Here is a 19,864-nt window from a genome sequence, read left to right on the forward strand (position 1 = left end):
TCAGTATCACACAGGATAGGATTAGACACATGGCTCAGCAGTCAGTATCACACAGGATAGGATTAGATACACAGCTCAGCAGTCAGTATCACACAGGATAGGATTAGATACACAGCTCAGCAGTCAGTATCACACAGGAGAGGATTAGACACATGGCTCAGCAGTCAGTATGACACAGGATAGGAATAGATACACGGCTCAGCAGACAGTATTACACAGGATAGGAATAGATACACAGCTCAGCACACAGTATCACACAGGATATGTTTAGATACACTGCTCAGCAGTCAGTATCACACAGGATAGGATTAGATACACTGCTGAGCAGTCAGTAACACACGATAGGATTAGATACACAGCTCAGCAGAAAGTATCACACAGGAGAGGATTAGGTACACAGCTCAGCAGACAGTATCCCACAGGATAGGGTTAGATACACATCTCAGAAACAGGATGTGCCAAAGGAGAGGACATTTTCATTCCAAGAATTCCACTCATTCCATCTGATTTGTTTTTTTATTTTAAATGCCTCCAGCTTCCAGTTCAACTGCTATTTGCAATGTCCATTAACAATGCTCAGGGACAGTCCTTGAAAGTAGTAGGGATCGATTTGCAATCTCCATGCTTTTCTCATGGTCAACTTTACGTGGTCTGTTCAAGAGTTGGAACTGCCAAAAATCTGTTGATCTTTGCACTGAAAGGAAAATCCAAAAATCTTGAATGAGTTCAAAATAAAATACTATCAATACTCGGATAATCGTTTAGTTAATTTGTGTTGCAAATCTGTAGTGTTGAATATATGATGTGAAATGTTTTTATGTGCAATATAATCAATTATAATTTGTTATAACTAACCACAGTTGGTTACTATGCCCAGGCAACGCCGGGCTCTTCAGCTAGTATATATATATATATATACACTCACACAAGAAGAAAAATGCAGCACTCACCAATGTGGACATGCAGGACGTTAGAGGAATGCTAGGGGAGGGAGGTGCAGGACAACGGCCGTTTTGCGATTACTCGTTTCATTTCGTATCCTCCCAATTCATTATAAGCCCCTGTCAGCGTCTTCTCCCACGTCATTGCCTTCTTCCCCACCACCCCATCACTGCCCTTTCCCCCACCTCTATCATTGCCTTCTCCCTCACCACCCCAATCATTGCCCTTTCCCCCACCTCCATCATTGCTTTCTCCCCCACCACTCCATCATTGCCCTTTCCATCACACCCATCATGATCCTCTCCACCACCTACATACAAACACAGCACCACTCACCCCTCTGCACATTCCCCAGTAGCCGCATCACACACACACACACACGCACAGACACACACACAGCACCTCTCACCTCTCCGCTTGTTCCTCGCAGCACCACCATCTCCGGCAGCTTTCTCTCTGACACAGGAGCGCGCTGAATGCTAACGTCATCTAGCCACGCTGCTGTGTCAGACAGGATCCCTGCAGCTCTGTTCTGCTGCCATTTTCCTCCTGTAGGCAGCGGAGCGGCAGGGATCACTCCCTGGCCGCCGCGCATGAGGGGAGTCTGGCCAGGGGCCCCCCAGAGCCTCGGGGCCGGATAAACAGGCCAGATTGCCCTCACTGTTATCTGACCTGTAGGGGCCCCTCTGTCCCTGAATGCCAGATAGGCGAGGATATGGATGTATTTGATCCTTTGAATCAAATCCTATGCCGTAACAAGCCATCATATTTTAGGACAATTTTAATGTATAGTAAAAAGCTAATTTCCCTTTTGAAGGCCTTCTGTAATCAACAAAACCAAACCTTCAGCCAGTGAATAATACAGTAACTCACTTTGTGTCAAAGGAAAAGAATGTATGGGATCCTTGCATTGACAATAATTGATCCAGTCCTTTCTTCTGACCAGCAAACTACACTTCCACAGCTCTTACTGTCACATACGCAGCCTTTAGAATCACTTGGAGTTACATTCCTTGACTGCATTCCTTGACTTATTGATTTAAAAATATGCCCTTATGTAAACTAGATAGTGCATGCTTGGCCATTAGTGCAATTCCTCTGTAGGTTCTATATGGTTTCTGCGCGCTGTAATGTGTTAAGTTCACTGACATGCATACTATATATCATACAATACATGATAGAGCACAGAGTTACCGAATGATAGTTATACGCGGATAAGTCTTCACATACAAAGAAAGAAGATAACAATTTCCCTACGTGGCATTACTATCATATTCTGTTCTAGAGCTCGCTCACACGAGCATGTAATATGGCCGAGTGCTGTGTGATGTTTTTTCTGATAGCACTAGGCCCAATGTTATACTATGGGGCATAGCAGATCTACGATTATTTTCTCATGCTTAGGAGACAACAATAGCAGCGTGCTGCGAGAACGTCCGATAATCGTCTCTCACTCACCCATACAAGTCTATGGGTGCGTGTAAACCATCGGACTGCATTCAGATGTCATCCAAATGCAGTCCGATTACAGCAGATACCAGTAATAAAGGAGGGGGAGAAATTACTTTCTTAGTTTCCTCAGCATCTGTGTTGCGATTCTCTCATGCAATAGGATCGGAGCACAGTGCACTGACATTCGGATCAAACTCTGAAAAAGTATGAGCAGTGTCATTTGTATAATTGGCCCGATTCTCTTGCATGAGAGAATAGACTGCCGTGTGGCCCCGGCCTTAAAATGGAAACAAATCACTGACGTGTCTGGGAAGCAAAACTGCTGCTTCACATTTGCAGTCTGTCAGCGCTAAACATTGGAGCCCAGGATACGGTGTGCAGAGTATTTTTAATTCTGTACAATATAAGTCAATAGGCAGGCAAAAAAGAAAATACTTGGGAGTCTTGTCAGTGTTTTTGCTCCAAAAAATACAAAAAATATGAGAAGGGTGATACGTTGATACAGTTTACTAGAGATGACAGCTATATTTTCTTGCTGGATAGCACATGTAGAATTAAGGAAGGATACTTGATAGGGATGAGTACGCACTAAAGTGCTCAGATGCTCGTTATGTGAACCGAGCAATTCCTAATATTCGGATGCTCGTTTCGAGCAATGAGTATAATGGGAGTTAATGGGAAATCTGAGCATTTTTCTGGCAGACCCTACAAGGAGGTCTCGGGGGCAGTGAACATGTTGAAATGGATGGAAAAAGTGCTGAATGGAAGGAGAACAGCATGGAGAAAGCCCCTGGAAGCATCTCTGACTCTCAGATTGCTGCTGAGAACAATGGTGTCACACTTTTACTCCTCTTTAACCCCTTAACGACCAAGCCACTTTGTAGGTTAATGACCAGGCCTTAATTTTGAAATCTGACCACTGTCACTTTATGTTGTTATAACGCTGGAATGCTTCAACAGATCCCACTGATTCTGAGAACGTTTTTTCATGACATATTGTTCTTCATGTTAGTGGTAAAATTTCTTCAATATAACTTACATTTATTTATTAAAAAAAACGAAATATGGCAAAAATGTCTAATATTTTGCAATTTTCAAAATTTTAATTTTTATGACGTTAAATCAGAGAGATATGTCACACAAAATACTTAATAAATAACATTTCCCATATGTCTACTTTACATCAGCACAATTTTGGAGACAAATTTTTTTTTGTTAGGAAATTATAAGGGTTAAAAGTTGACCAGCGATTTCTCATTTTTTTCAACAAAATTTACAAAACCATTTTTTTAGGGACCGCCTCACATTTGAAGTCACTTTGAGGAATCAATATGACAAAAAATACCCAAAAGTGACACCATTCTAAAAACTTCACCCCTCAAGGTGCTCAAAACCATATTCAAAAAGTTTATTAACCCTTCAGGTGCTTCACAAGAATTGAAGCAATGTGGAAGGAAAAAATGAACATTTAACTTTTTTTCACAAAAATTTTACTTCGGACACAATTTTTTTATTTTGTCAAGGTTATCAGTAGAAAATGAACCACAATATTTGTTGTGCAATTTCTCCCGAGTACACTGATACCCCATGTGTGGAGAAAGACCACTCTCTAGGCGCACGGCAGGGCTCGGAAGAGAAGGAGCACCGTTTGAGGTTTTGAATGTAAAATTGGACGGAATCGAGAGCGGACCCCATGTCGCGTTTGGAGATCCTAAACAGTGGAAACCCCCCATAAATCACCCCATTTTGAAAACTAGATCCCCAAGGAGCTTATCTAGATGTGTGGTGAGCACTTCGAAGTCCCAAGTGCTTCGCAGAAGTTTATAACGTAGAGCCATGTAAGTAAAAAATCATATTTTTTCCACAAAAGTTATATTTTTGCCTCCAAATTTTTATTTTCACAAGGGTAACAGGAGAAATTGGACCCCAAAAATTGTTGTGCAGTTTGTCTTGAGTATGTTGATACCCCATATGTGGAGAGGAACCACTGTTTGGGTGCATGGCAGAGTTCGGAAGGGAAGGAGCACCGTTTGACTTTTCAATGCAAAATTGGCTGGAATTGAGATCAGACGTCATGTCGCATTTGGCGAGCCCCTGATGTGCCTAAACAGTGGAAAGCCCCCAATTCTAACTCCAACCCTAACCCCGACACATCCCCAACCCTAACCATAACCCTAACACACCCCTAACCCTAATTCCAACCCTAATCCTAACCCTAATTCCAACTCTAACCCTAATCCCAACCCTAACTTTAGCCCCAACCCTAACTTTTGCCCTAACCCTAACACTAACCCTATCCCTAACTCTAACTCCAACCCTAACCCTAACCCTAATGCAAAAATGGAAATAAATACATTTTTTTAATTTTATTATTTTTACCCAACTATGGGGGTGATAAAGGGGGGTTTGATTTACTATTTATAGTGGGCTTTTAGCATGGGTTTTTATGTTTGGCAGCTGTCACACTAAAAGATGCTTTTTTTGTAAGAAGTTTTTGCATCGCCGTATTTTGAGAGCTATAATTTTTCCATATTTCGGCTAACAGAGCCATGTGAGGGCTTCTTTTTGAGGGACAAGATGGCGCTTTCAGTCATACTATTTTTGTTACCATTTGTTTTTTTTCACTTTTCCAAGCGTTATGATGATACCACTTGGAAAAAGTATAATTTGCTACTTTTTTGTGGTTTTTTTACGGCGTTCACTAAAGGGGTTAACTAGTGTGACACTTTTATAGATGGGCTTTTTAGGGACATGGCGATACCAAACGTGTACTTTTTTTTCTTTATTTAATTTTTTTACATGAAAATGTGTATTTATTAGTGGATTTTTTAAATTATTTTTATTATTTTTTATTTTTTTAACATATTTTTTATTTTTTTTTTCATTTTTTTATCTAGTCCTTTTAATGGACTTTCACTTTTTACAGTTTGATTGCAGGTATAATACATTCCAATGCACTAGCATTGCAATGTATTATACCTATGCTGAAAGCTTCTGAGACCATGCTGTGAGCATGGTCTAAGAGGCTTTCCATAGCTGGATGACCCGGGGGTTGTCATGACAACCCCGGATCATCATGGCAGAGATTGGGCTCTGCGATGATGTCGGGGGGACAGAAGGCAGAGGGAGCTCCCGTCCCTCTGCCTCCCCCCCGAATGCTGCGATTGCGCTCGCAGGAATTAGGGCATTAACATCCAGGGGGCAATGTGGACGCCGCTCCTGGCTGTAAGTGCAGAAGCTCATCCTTTGGCAGTGATGAGCTCCTGCACTGATCGGGCAGGAGATGCTGATATTTCAGCATCACCTGCGTGGTCATGCTGTGATCGGTGAGTCAGATTGACTGACCGATCACAGCGATCTGGGTGCAGGGACCGATGGCATGGGTCCCTGTACCCGTTGCCTTGCCTCTCAGCTGTCATAGACAGCTGTCGGCACTGAACTACCACTGCAAGTTTACATGCATTGGTAGTTTAAATGCATGAAGGATACAGTCCTTCATGGTGCAAGAACCTACACCCGGCCATGATGGACTCTGTCCGTAAATGGACGTTAAGGGGTTAAAGACTGAAAATAAACATTCAAAATTGAAGAGAAATTGAAGTTTACAGGAAAAAAAATGATAAGAAATATTCTTTCCTAGGTAATCACTTGTATATAAGACAAAATTTAAAAAGGATTTTAAAAAAATAATAATTTAAGTAAGAAAAAATTGAAATTTTTATAAAAAAAATTGGAAATTTCAGTGTAATTTATTGTGGAAGCAAGAACTGCCATAAATTTGAAGGCAGAGGGACTCTGATACACACTGTAAGGCCGGCTTCACACTAGCATGTGTGATGCGAGAAACTCGCACGAGTCTCTCGCATCAACACCCGGCGCTGCCGCTGACACTCAGGACCAGAGTGTGCAGCTGCATGTATTTCTATGAAGCCACATGCTCTGGTTCTGAGTGCCAGCCATAACGGCTCTCAACACAGTGCAAAGACAGAAAAAATTATAAGGAGGGTCATCCATACACCCTTGAAGGCAAACCTGGAGCACCTCAAATATTGAAGATTACAAATTCTTTATATGCTGCTGTCATCTAATGGTGTGGAAAAGTTGGGGCTAATCCAGGCTTTGTTCATTTTTATCAGAGTAAGCCTGTCGGCATTTTCTGTTGACAAGCAAGAGTTCCTGTCTGTTTGAACTCCCTCCGGCAGCACTAAAAACCTGCTCAGACAGGATGCTAGTGGCAGGGCAGCACAATACCTTCAAGGCACAGGTATTCAGCTTTAAAACCCTAATGGGAAAAGGACACAGAGGAATTAGGGCAGGGGTACTGCCTTGGTGACCTTTTATCCGGCCCTCGGGCAGGCTACTGGAGCAGCAGTTCTTGTGCCAGCTGCTGTAGTTTCATGGCCGCCAATCCATTCATTTCTTCTTGCTCTGTGAACAGCATGTGCACACAGTGTGCACTACTAAACAGTAAGGTGCATGCAGTGAAAGATTAAGTCCTGACAGTGCCATTGTCAGGACGTACTATGATGACAACGTTAGTGCACAATTTGTATGGCCCCCGAAAATTGGTACAATTATCCAAATGGCCCTTGGCAGAAAAAAGATTCCCCAAATCTCAGATAGGGAATATGGTGGTTTTGTTGGCCAGGTATTGCTTGACCATCTTTGAAAGCTTTTACCTCCTTGTCAAAAATACCCGATCATCAGTGCCTGGATGCTGGGAGGGTGTCATGAAATTGGCCCAGTCCTTTGACAGTGTACCCCTGCTTTTGCTTATGCTGTACCTGGTGGGTGACTCCCTCACTTCTCCTCCTTAGTTGGGCAAGGAAGCTTGCCGTCTGCTGCTAGCATTGTCTGAAGGGAATTTTCTCGACATATTTTCCACAATGGCCCTGTGGTATACCACCATTTTAGTAGACCTCTGTGCCTCAGGAAGGAGAGATGCAATGTTCTCCTTGTAGCGTGGGTCTAGTAGGGTGACCAACCTGTACTATTTTTTGGTCAAGATGAATATAACGTGAGGATCACAGAAAATCCAACGGTACATAAAATCTCCCATATGTGCCAAAGTCCCTACAGCCAACACTTCCCTGTTTCCACCATGATGACTACTCTCCATCTCCTCCTCCTTCCCTTCCTCCTCATTCCCCTCCTCAGCCCAACCACATAGGAGAGATGGGACGAAGTTTGTGTGAATACTAGCAAGCTACCTATTCCTCAGCCTCCACCTCCTCATTGTTAACCAAACGCCTATGTGGAAAAACTCTTTAGGTATTAAATAGGTTTACTACATACTCACAGAACACAATTCCAGCACTATTAAGGCATGTCACAGTTCACATTACACAATACAATACACATGTTCTTTAAGGGAGAATGTCCGCAGTATGTCCATCTATTTACAAGTTTCTCTCAGATGGTAACACTCATACGAATGTGTGAATGAAGCCAAAGAAATTGACTGGGTTGGTAAAATTATAACTTACCTGCCCAAGAGAATATAAAGAGCCCTAGTGCTGAGGACCCATAGCAGTAGTGTTTTGAGCGGCAACATACAGTGGGTACGGAAAGTATTCAGACCCCTTTACATTTTTCACTCTTTGTTTCATTGCAGCCATTTGGTAAATTCAAAAAAGTTCATTTTCACATTAATGTACACTCTGCATCCCATCTTGACCGAAAAACAAGAGAAATGTAGAAATTTTTGCAAATTTATTAAAAAAGAAAAACTGAAATATCACATCGTCATAAGTATTCAGACCTTTTGCTCAGTATTGAGTAGAAGCACCCTTTTGAGTTAGTACAGTCATGAATCTTCTTAGGAATGATGCAACATGTTTTCCACACCTGGATTTGGGGATCCTCTACCATTCTTCCTTGCAGATCCTCTCCAGTTCTCTCAGGTTGGATGGTGAACACTGGTGGACAGCCATTTTCAGGTCTCTCCAGAGATGCTCAATTGGGTTTAGGTCAGGGCTCTGGCTGGGTCAGTCAAAAATGGTCACAGAGTTGTTCTGAAGCCACTCCTTTGTTATTTTAGCTGTGTGCTTAGGGTCTTTGTATTGTTGGAAGATCCAGAGCTCTCTGGAAGAGGATTTCAACCAGGATATCTCTGTACTTGGCCACATTCATGTTTCCTTCAATGGCAACCAGTTGTCTTGTCCCTGCAGCTGAAAAACACCCCCATAGCATGATGCTGCCACCACCATGATTCACTGTTGGGATTGTGTTGGGCAGGTGATGGGCAGTGCCTGGTTTTCTCCTTACATACCACTTAAAATTATCACCAAAAAAGTCTATCTTCATCTCATCAGACAAGAGAATCTTATTTCTCATAGTCTGAGAGTCCTTCATGTGTTTTTTAGCAAACTCTATGCAAGCTTTCAAATGTCTTGCACTGAGGAGAGGCTTCCGTTGGGCCACTCTGTCACAAAGCCATGACTGGTGAGTAGCTGCCCTGATAGTTGACTTTGTGGAACTTTCTCCCATCTCCCTAAAGCATCTCTGGAGCTCAGCCACAGTGATCTTGGGTTTCTTTTTTACTTCTCTCACCAAGGCTCTTCTCCCACGATTGCCCAGTTTGGCTGGACAGCCAGGTCTAGAAAGACTTCCGGTGGTCCCAAACTTCTTCCATTTAAGGATTATGGAGGCCACTGTGCTCTTAGGAACCTTGATTACTGCATAAATTCTTTTGTAACCTTGGCCAGATATGTGCCTTGCCACAATTCTGTCTCTGAGCTCCTTGGCCAGTTCCTTTGACCTCATGATTCTCATTTGGTCTGACATGCACTGTGAGCTGTGAGATTTTATATAGACAGGTGTGTGCCTTTACAAATCAAGTCCTTTCAGTTTTATTAAGCACAGCTGGACTCCTATGAAGGAGTAGAACAAAGAGCAAAGGGTCTGAATACTTATGACCATGTGATATTTTGGTTTTAGTTGTTACATTATGCAATTACCAAGAATAACTTTTTTTGGGACATATATTGTGTTAAAAATGTTGCCATGCACAAAAGAACCTTGAACTGGCCATATCTGTATTTTTAGGGTGATCATTGAAAGAATGTGAATATTCTATAGCCCATCAATACCTCCAACAAAAAGTGGAACATTCATTATATAACATGTATATACAAGTGCTTCTCACTAAATTAGAATATCATCAAAAAGTTAATTCATTTCAGTTCTTCAATGCAAAAAGTGAAACTCATATTATATAGAGGCATTACAGAGTGATCAATTTCAAGTGTTTATTTCTGTTTATGTTGATGATTATGGCTTACAGCAAATGAAAACACAAAAGTCATTATCTTAGTAAAGTAGAATAATCAACAAAAAACACCGGCAAAGGCTTCCTAAGCATTTAAAAACGTCCCTTAGTCTGTTTCAATAGGATCCACAATCATGGGGAAGACTGCTGACTTGACAGATGTCTAGAAGGCAGTCATTGACACACTCCACAAGGAGGGTAAGCCACAAAAGGTATTTGATAAAGAAGCTGGCTGTTCAGAGTTTTGTATCCAAGCATATCAATGGAATGTTGAGTAGAAGGAAAAAGTGTGGTAGAAAAAGGTGCATAAGCAACCGAGATAACCGCAGCCTTGAATGGATTGTTAATAAAAGGCCATTCAAAAATTTGGGGGAGATTCACAAGGAGTGAACTGCTGCTGAAGTCATTGCTTCAAGAGCCACCACACACAGATGTATCCAGGATATGGGCTACAAGTGTCACATTCCTTGTGTCAAGCCACTCATAACCAATAGACAACGCCAGAAGTGTCTTACCTGGGCCAAGGAGAAAAAGAACTGGACTGCTGCTCAGTGGTCCATGGTGTTGTTTTCAGATGAAAGTAAATATTGCATTTCATTTGGAAATCAAGGTCCCAAAGTCTGGAAGAAGAGTGGAGAGGCACACAATCCAAGCTGCTTGAGGTCTAGTGTGAAGTTTCCACAATCAGTGATGGTTTGGGGAGCCATGTCATGTGCTGGTGTAGGTCCACTGTGTTTTATCAAGACCAAAGTTGAGCTGTCTACCATTTAATTTTAGTGCACCTCATGATTCTCTCTGCTGACAAGCATTTTGGAGAAGGAAATTTCATTCTTCAGCAGGACTTGACACCTGTACACACTGCCCAAAGTACCAATACCTGTTGTGAATTCTCTCTCTGGCTTCCCTCTGGTGGTTACTGGAGGTAGTGGAGCTGATCTGATTGACAGAGGCTTGCCACCTGATAATGAGGAAGACGATTGGAGATCTGGGGTTTCAGATTAGGATTTAAGACAGCCGACTCCCTCTATCCCAGCTGGTGATTTTCTTCCTGTGCCTCCTGAGGTCTGATGTCTCCTGCTCTGTCCCTGCATGTTCAGCTAAGTGGTACATTTGCTACTCTGTTTGCATTTGATCTGGTTTTGTCTATCTCTGCTTTGTGCGGGTCAGCCAGCTCCGGCTGGGGCTATGCTGAATCATCGCCCATATGTTACTGCTTGCGCCAGTTTGTTTTGTCCCCTGTTATATTGGTCTTTTTTTTGCTTTTCTTTCAGAATATACCAGAGTGCTGATATAGTGGGGGCGAAGTGGTGCGACTTCAGTGTTTTTTGTGCATCAGGCGTGTTGGACTTTTGCAGGGTTTTTTGCGTGATTGCAGACAGTGTCTTTCCTTTCCTGTCCTGTCTAGTCAGTGTGGGCCCCATCATTTGCTCAGTCTATTTTTTTGCCTGCATTTGTGTTTTCATCTTGTCTCACCTAAAATATATGTTTGGGGGCTATCTATTCCTTTGGGGTCTGCTCTGGGGCAGTTTAGATTTCCCCTTTCTTGCTTTAGGCATAATTAGTTAGCTCTCCGGCTGTGCCGAGGTGTCTAGGATCATCGTAGGTATGCTCCACGGCTACTGCTAGTTGTGTGGACAGGATCAGGGGTCTGCAATCCACTTAGTTACCAACATCTCTGGTTTTCTGTGGCTTAGCCTGGGCCTGCTATCCTCCTCGGTGAACAATTCATAACAAATACCTGGTTTAAAAACAACTTTATCACAGTACTTGATTGGTCAGCAAACTCGCCTGACCTTAACCCTATGGGGTATTGTCAAGAGGAAGATGAGAGACTCCAGACTCAACAATGCAGACTAGCTGAAGGCTGCTATCAAAGCAACCTGGGCTTCCATAACACCTCAGCAGTGCCACAGGCTGATCGCCTCCATGCCATGCTGCATTGATGCAGTAATTGATGCAGAAGGAGACCCAACCAAGTAATGAGTGCATTTACTGAACATACATTTCAGTAGGCCAACATTTTGGATTTTAGAATCATTTTTCAAGCTGGTGTTATAAAGTATTCTAATTTACTGAGATAATGACTTTTGGGTTTTCATTGTCTGTTAGCCATAATCATCAACATTAACAGAAATAAACACTTGAAATAGATCACTCTGTTTGTAATGACTCTATATAATATATGAGTTTCACTTGTACTGAAGAACTGAACTAAATGATATTCTAATTTAGCGAGAAGCACTTGTATACGTATAATAAGCAGTAGTACTAGGTGCTGATCGCACAAAACACTTATCAGATTTGCAGTGCTCTTGGATGCAGATCACTCACAGAGCAGTGTAAAGGCTCAATAGTAAATCTATGTTAGGTATGCCATGAGATATGGAACCTTAGACTTTCCATGGAGGGCATATACTCCTCTATGTGTGCGCTGTATACAACAGCTGTGCATTTCTGAGCAGTAATTTTTTTCACTCGGTGGGGGTCATCGCACCTTCACTGATAAGCAGCTATTTGCAGTGTCTATTATATATACATAATAACATAATAACATAGTAACATAGTTGTCAAGGCCAAAAAAGACATTTGTCCATCCTGTTCAGCCTATATTCCATCAGAATAAATCCCCAGATCTACGTTCTTCTAAAGAACCTAATACCTGTAATGTTATGAATGAGTCACCGTAGGAGGCAAAAACAGAAATACTAGCTAAGTCCAGAAAACCAGAGAAGTTGGCAGCTATCGGATTGCAGACCCCTGAACCTAACAACAACAACTAGCAGTAGCCGTGGGGGGTTCCTACGGTGCCCTAGACCCCTCGATCACAGCTGGAGAACTACATAGCCTAAAGACAGAAAGGGAAATCTAAACGGCCCCAGAGCAGACCCCAAAGCAATAGGCAGCCCCCAACATATAATGACGGTGAAGCAAGATGAAAAAACACTCACACAGATAGAAAGATAGGCTGAGCAAATGATGGGGCCCAAGCTAACTAAATAGGACAGGATAGAAAAGCTGGTGTCTGCAATCCGCCAAAACCCTCTCAAAAACAAGAGCCAACAGACTGATAGGGAAAAAAGCCCTGAAGACGCTAGGCTTCAAAAAACTATATCAGTACTCAGGTATTTTCTGAAGACAGAGCAAAAAGGAATTCAGCTCACACAGCAGGGAAAGGCAGAAATCCAGAAAAACAAGGCAAAACAAAACCAAAACACAAATGCAAAAAGTAGAGCAGAAAACTTAGCTTTTGAGGAGCAGGAATCAGACTGGTCTCCAAGAATCCCTCAGAGTAATCAACCACAAGGCAGAAGGGCGTCGGCTGCCTTATATCCACTCAGCAATTCTAGTCACCCAGTCATCATCATTCTGCTCAGGTGCTTTGTAATCAGTCTCACTACCTTCCTTCACCAGAAGAGGGAGTTCATCAGACCTCAATGGTGAAGGGGAAAATGAACTCACAACACTGTAAGATACAATATTGCTACCCTCCAGGAAGACATCCAGGCCTCTCTTGAACCCCTCGACTGAGTTCGCCATCACCACCTCCTCAGGCAAGGAATTCCAGAATCTCACTGCCCTAACAGTAAAGAATCCTCTTCTATGTTGGTGGAAAAACCTTCTCTCCTCCAGACGCAGAGAATGCTCCACAATGACAGTTACACTTTAAGACATCCAAAACACTTGAAAAAAGTTTGCAAAGCAAAATATTCTCCAACATCACTACTTTCATACATTATTCTTCTACAATGAATTTACCACATTTAGCCTAATGATATGCATGCTTCCATCATAAATATATCATGCCATAGCATAATACCCTGCTAATTTCAGTGGCTTGCATGCAACAGCTCTATTATCTCTTATCCGGAATTTTCCATTTCCTGGTGTTGAAAGCCTCAGGAAAACATGAAGTCACGTGGACTATCTACTATAGCTCATACAGTTCACATGATAAACAGGAAAATATGCCTAGATGAGTGAGTGTGCTGGGATAAGGTGCTATCCGAGCATGCTTGTGTTCCAGTCAAGTATTTTCGAGTTGCCGAGGCTGCATGTCTTGTGGCTATTCAACAGCTGGATTGTGGCAATACCCCATATGTGGCAGTGCAATACTACTTAGCGACATGGTGAGACTTGAGATGGATAGAGCGCTATTTGACTCTTGGAGAACAAATCTCAGTAGAATATTTTACACACAACATACACTGAGTCTATAAGTGCCATAAAAGCAGAATTCCCCTCATGTGACCCCATTTTGGAAATTACACCCCTATGGGAGTTTATCTACAGGTGTAGTAACAATTTTGACTACTTGTGTGTTTTCCAAAAACAAGCAGCAGTGGATGTTGCTGAGTGAAAATTGCAAATCTGCCATTGTAGTGCCTGTACATAGTAGTGCCCAGTACATTTTAGTGCCCTACATTATGCCCAGCTCTTGCTTCTGAAGACATGCACCCATAAATTAAATGGGCTCTCATTGGATTTGGATGGTGAGAAGCCATAGAACTTTTCCAGAGCCTTTGTGTTACCAGTAACCTGGAAACCCCTATATTTCCATGGACAGACCTGAGTGGGAACTTGTTTTTTTGTGAATTGAAATGAAGCTTTTATTGGGAACATAAAATTTAGGATCATATTTATCCTGAGCTCTATGTTGAGCACTTACATTGGAATTTGAAACTAAATCTCCAAATTACGTGATTCAGATGAAACCCCGGAGGGATCCATTCCTTATAATGATGCTGCAGGGTTACTCTGGACTCATCTGGCCACTGTTCAGCGGTGTCTTTATTTTCAGAGGTGCACAAAACTGTGGTCGAACACGCATTTTTGCACACTTAAAAAGACAGACATTTTTATTGGTGCCATTTTCGGGCACAAAACATTTTTTGATCATTTTGTACTCTGATTTTTGTAAGGCAAAATTAACAAAAAACAACAATTCATAAATTTCTCATTATTTTTTTTTTAATGCCGTTCTCCATGTGATAACACCACTTTATTCTTTGGGTCTGTATGATTATAGTGATGTCGTATTTATATAATTCTTGTATGTTTTGCTGCTTTTACAAAATAAAAACAATGGTTTTGAAAAAAGATTTGTTTTTGCATCACTATATTGTGAGAGCTATAGTTTTTTTTATTTCTCCACTGACAGAGCTGTGTAGCTGTGTAAATACCATTTTTATTTACATTCAACTTTTTGACCACATGTTATTACGCTTTTTGTTCGGTGGTATGATGAAAATGCATAGCTTTTTTGCCATGTTTTTTATTTATTTTTTTCACGGTGTTCACTGAAGGGATTAACTAGTCTGACAATTTTATAGGTTGGGTTATTCCAGATGTGGCAAGACCAAATATGTGTACTTTTTTGTTTATTTTTGTTTTTACATAAATATATGTAAATATTGCCATAATATTTTTTTCATTTCTTTTGTTTTATATTTTGAGATTTTATAAAAAATTTTTTTTCCCACATTTATTAAGCTTTTTTTCCCATTTCTTTTACATAGTTCCTCTATGGGACTTTTATTACTGTGCACACTGATATAACGAATTGCAATGTACTAGTATTCCAATGCATCATACTTGTGTCAGTGCTACACTGACAGAACGCGTTTTAGGCCATACTCCTGGCAGGGTGTAACAGGACACCATATCCGACAGACTCAGAGGTCGTCATTTGAACTCGGGTTGCCATGACAACGATCGGCAGCCCGCAATTACGCCATGGGATGCTGATTGGAAGTGAGACAGAGTCCACTCCCTCTCCTAGCCTTCTAAATGCAGTGACCGCTATTGATCGTAGCATTTAGAGGGTTACACAGAGGGCTGAGACAGCCGGGGCTCAGCAGTCACTTAAGCTGAGATCTCTGCTGCGATCGTGTGGGCACCACTCGTGTGCCCTCATGATGGCCAGGAGTTTATTTGCGGGGATGCGCTGCAAAATAGGACATACTGGTACGTCTAATGTCAGGAAGGGGTTGACAGCTTGCAGCCTTTGGAAACCTGAATCAGATAAAAGACATTCAAAAGATTGAACATATGAAAAGCGAGTTGCTTATCTCATATGAATGTATACATTTTTTGGTGATTTTTCTTTTTTTTTTCCTAGAAACCACCTGAAAAACACATTTTTATTGATACTTCCTGGTATTTAGTTTTCACAAAACTTTAATTATATTGTCATGTGTGGTTTAACCCCTTGCTGACATCAGACGTACTATCCTGTCCAAGGGACCCGGGCCCCTATGCCCATGGACGGGATAGTACGTCTAGCGCGATCAGCTGTGCTCACGTGATTATCACAGCTGACACCCGGCACTATGTGTCAGGGGCGGTCACGGACCGCCCCGACACGTTAACCCCTTGCACACCACGATCAAACACGATCGCGGTGTACCGGGGTTAAAGGGAAGCATCGGGAGGGAGGGGCTCCCTCCGTGCTTCCCTGAGCCCCCCACAGCAGCGCAATGTGCAGCGCTGCTGTGGGGGGCTCCTTCCCTGCAGGTCCCCGGATCCAAGATGGCGACGGGGGCCTTCGGGGGCCTGCAGGGAGCAGGCTTCCTCAGTGCCTGCAAAGCGCAGGCGTGAGGAAGTCCCATTCTATGCCAGTGTCAGATCGCTGATCTGTCACAGTGATCTGTGATGTGACAGATCAGCGATCTGTCACAAGACAGCTATGTCCCCCCTGGGACAATGTAATAAAGTTAAAAAAAAAAAGTGTAAAAATAATTTTTAAAAAATCGCTAAATAAATTTAATAAAAATATTCCCTAATAAATTCATTTTTTGGAAATAATAAAAAAAAACAATAAAAGTACACATATTTGGTATTGCCGCATCCGTATCAACCCGCCCTATAAAACTGCCCCATTAGTTAACCCGTTTAGCGAACCCCTTAAAAAATAAAAATAAAAAACGAAGCAAAAAATAATGATTTATTATCATTCCGCCGAACAAAAAGTGCAATAACACGCGATCAAAAAGACGCATATAAATATCCATGGTACCGCTGAAAACGTCATTTTGCCCCGCAAAAAACGAACTGCCATACATCATCATCAGCAAAAAAATAAAAAAGTTATAGCTCACAGAATAAAGCGATGCAAAAATAATTATTTTTTATATAAAATTGTTTTCATTGCATAAAAGCGCCAAAACATAAAAGAAGATATAAATGAGGTATCGCTGTAACCGTACTGACCCGAAGAATAAAACTACCTTATCAATTTTACTGCACGCGGAACGGTGTAAACGCACCCCACAAAAGAAATTCTTGAAATGCTGGTTTTTGTTCATTCTGCGTCCCAAAAATCGGAATAAAAAGCGATCAAAAAATGTCACGTGCCCAAAAATGGTACCAATAAAAACGTCAACTCGTCCCACAAAAAATAAGACCTCACATGACTCGGTGGGTCAAAATATGAAAAAATTATAGCTCTCAATATGTGGTGATGCAAAACTATTTTTACAATAAAAAGCGTCTTTTAGCGTATGACAGCTGCCAAAAATAAAAGCCGCCATAAATAGTAACTCAAACCCCCCGTTATCACCCCCTTAGTTAGGGAAAAATAATAAAATTAAAAGAAAATGTATTTATTTCCATTTTCCCGTTAGGGTTAGGGCTAGGGTTAGGGCTAGGGCTGAGATTAGGGTTAGGGGTGTGTTGGGGTTAGGGTTGGAGTTAGAATTGGGGGTTTCCACTGTTTGGCACATCAGGTGTTCTCCAAACGCAACATGGCGTCTGATCTCAATTCCAGCCAATTCTGCGTTGAAAAAGTCAAATGGTGCTCCTTCCCTTCCAACCTCTGTCATGCGCCCAAACAGTGGTTTACCCCCACACATGGGGTATCAGCCTACTCAGGACAAATTGCAAAACAACTTTTGGGATCCAATTTCTCCTGTTACCCTTAGGAAAATAAAAAAATTTGGGGCAAAAATATCATTTTTGTGGAAAAAAATATGATTTTTTTATATTCACGCCCGGACGTTATAAACTTCTGTGAAGCACTTGGAGGTTCAAAGTGCTCACCACACATCTAGATAAGTTCCGTGGGGGAGTCTAGTTTCCAAAATGGGGTCACTTGTAGGGAGTTTCAACAGTTTAGGCACATCAGAGGCTCTCCAAATGTGACATGACACCCGCAAACCATTCCATCAAAGTCTGCATTCCAAAACGTCACTACTTCCCTTCCGAGCCCTGACTTGTGCCCATACAGTAGTTTTCTCCCAATATATGAGGTATCATCGTACTCAGGACAAATTGGACAACAACTGTTGGGGTCCAATTTCTCCTGTTACCCTTGGGAAAATAGAAAAATTGGGGACTAAAAGATCATGTTTGAGGAAAAAAATATGATTTTTTTATTTTCACGCCTGGGCGTTATAAGCTTCTATGAAGCACAGGGGGGTTCAAAGTGCTCACCACACATCTAGATAAGTTCCTTAGGGGGTCTAGTTTCCCAAATGGTGTCTTTTGTGGGGGGTTTCCACTGTTTAGGCACATCAGGGGCTTTTCAAACGTGGCATGGCGTCCAATCCCAATTCCAGCCAAAAAAGTCAAATGGCGCTGCTTCCCTTCCGAGCTCTGCCATGCGCCCAAATAGTGGTTTACCCCCACATATGGGGTATCAGCGCACTCAGGACAGATTGCACAATAACTTTTGGGTCCTGTTACCCTTGGAAAAATAAAAATTGAGGATGAAAAGATCATTTTTGTGGAAAAAATGTGATTTTTTAATTGTACAGCTGTACGTTATAAGCTTCTGTGAAGCCCTTGGGGGTTCAAAGTTCTCTCCACACATCTAGATAAGTTCTTTGGGGGGTCTAGTTGCCAAAATGTTGTCATTTGTGGGGAGTTTCCACTGTTTTGGTACATCAGGGGCTTTCCAAACGCGACATGGTGTCCGATCTCAATTCCAGCCAAAAAAGTCAAATGGCGGTGCTTCCCTTCCGAGCTCTGCCATGTGCACAAATAGTCGTTTACACCCACATATGGGGTATCAGCGTACTCAGGACAAATTGCACAATAACTTTCAGAGTCCTGTTACCCTTGGGAAAATAAAAATTTGGGGTGAAAAGATCATTTTTGTGGAAAAAATATGATTTTTTTAATTGTACGGCTGTATGTTATAAGCTTCTGTGAAGCCCTTGGGGGTTCAAAGTTCTCTCCACACATCTAGATAAGTTCTTTGGGGGGGCTAGTTGCCAAAATGTTGTCATTTGTGGGGAGTTTCCACTGTTTTGGTACATCAAGGGCTCTCCAAACGTGACATGGCGTCCGATCTGAATTCCAGCCAATTTTGCATTGAAAAAGTCAAACGGCGCTCCTTCCCTTCTGAGCTCTGCCATGCGCCGAAACAGTGGTTCCCCCCCACATATCAGGTATCAGCGTACTCAGGACAAATTGCAAAATAACTTTTGCAATCTAATTTCTTCTGTTACCCTTGGTAAAATAAAAAAAATTGGACCTGAAGTAATTTTTTTTGTGAAAAAAAGTTAAATGTTCATTTTTTTTAAACATTCAAAAAATTTCTGTGAAGCACCTGAAGGGTTAATAAACTTCTTAAATGTGGTTTTGAGCACCTTGATGGGTACAGTTTTTAGAATGGTGTCACTTTTGGGGATTTTCTATCATATAGACCCCTCAAAGTGGCTTCAAATGTGATGTAGTCCGTAAAAATAAAATGGTGTTGCAAAAATGAGAAATCGCTGGTTAACTTTTAACCCTTATAACTTCCTAACAAAAAAAATTTTAGTTCCAAAATTGTGCTGATGTAAAGTAAACATGTGGGAAATGTTACTTATTAAGTTTTTTGTGTGCTATATCTCTGTGATTTAAGGGCATAACAATTCAAAGTTGGAAAATTGCAAAATTTTCAAAATTTTTGCCAAATTTCCGTTGTTTTCACAAATAAATGCAAGTTATTTGAATGAAATTTTACCCCTAGCATGAAGTACAATATGTCACGAGAAAACAATGTCAGAATCACCGGGATCCATGGAAGCGTTTCAGAGTTATTACCTCATAAAGGGACAGTGGTCAGAATTGTAAAAATTGGCCCGTCATTAACGTGCAAACCACCCTTGGGGTGAAGGGGTTAAACATGTTTTTCATGGTGTTTCCCTAGCAGAATAGTAGTCAAATCAAACGTGTGTTTTTTGCCTGTGGATTTTCTGCATCTAATGCAATTCT

General features: G+C 41.6%; 1 long non-coding RNA gene across 1 annotated transcript in view; it reads right to left on the minus strand.

Annotated features, from left to right (window-relative positions):
• Positions 1 to 509: 509 nt before the first annotated feature.
• LOC141072960 (uncharacterized) overlaps positions 510 to 19,864 on the minus strand; it is a 146,882-nt gene continuing 127,527 nt past the window's right edge. Inside the window, exon 3 of the long non-coding RNA XR_012226912.1 lies at positions 510 to 694. This is a non-coding gene — a long non-coding RNA (uncharacterized lncRNA). The remainder of the gene's footprint in view (positions 695 to 19,864) is intronic.

The sequence above is a fragment of the Dendrobates tinctorius genome, unplaced genomic scaffold (genome assembly GCF_039654945.1).
Source record: "Dendrobates tinctorius isolate UK_male_01 unplaced genomic scaffold, ASM3965494v1 ptg000293l, whole genome shotgun sequence".
Taxonomy (NCBI): Eukaryota; Metazoa; Chordata; class Amphibia; order Anura; family Dendrobatidae; genus Dendrobates; species Dendrobates tinctorius.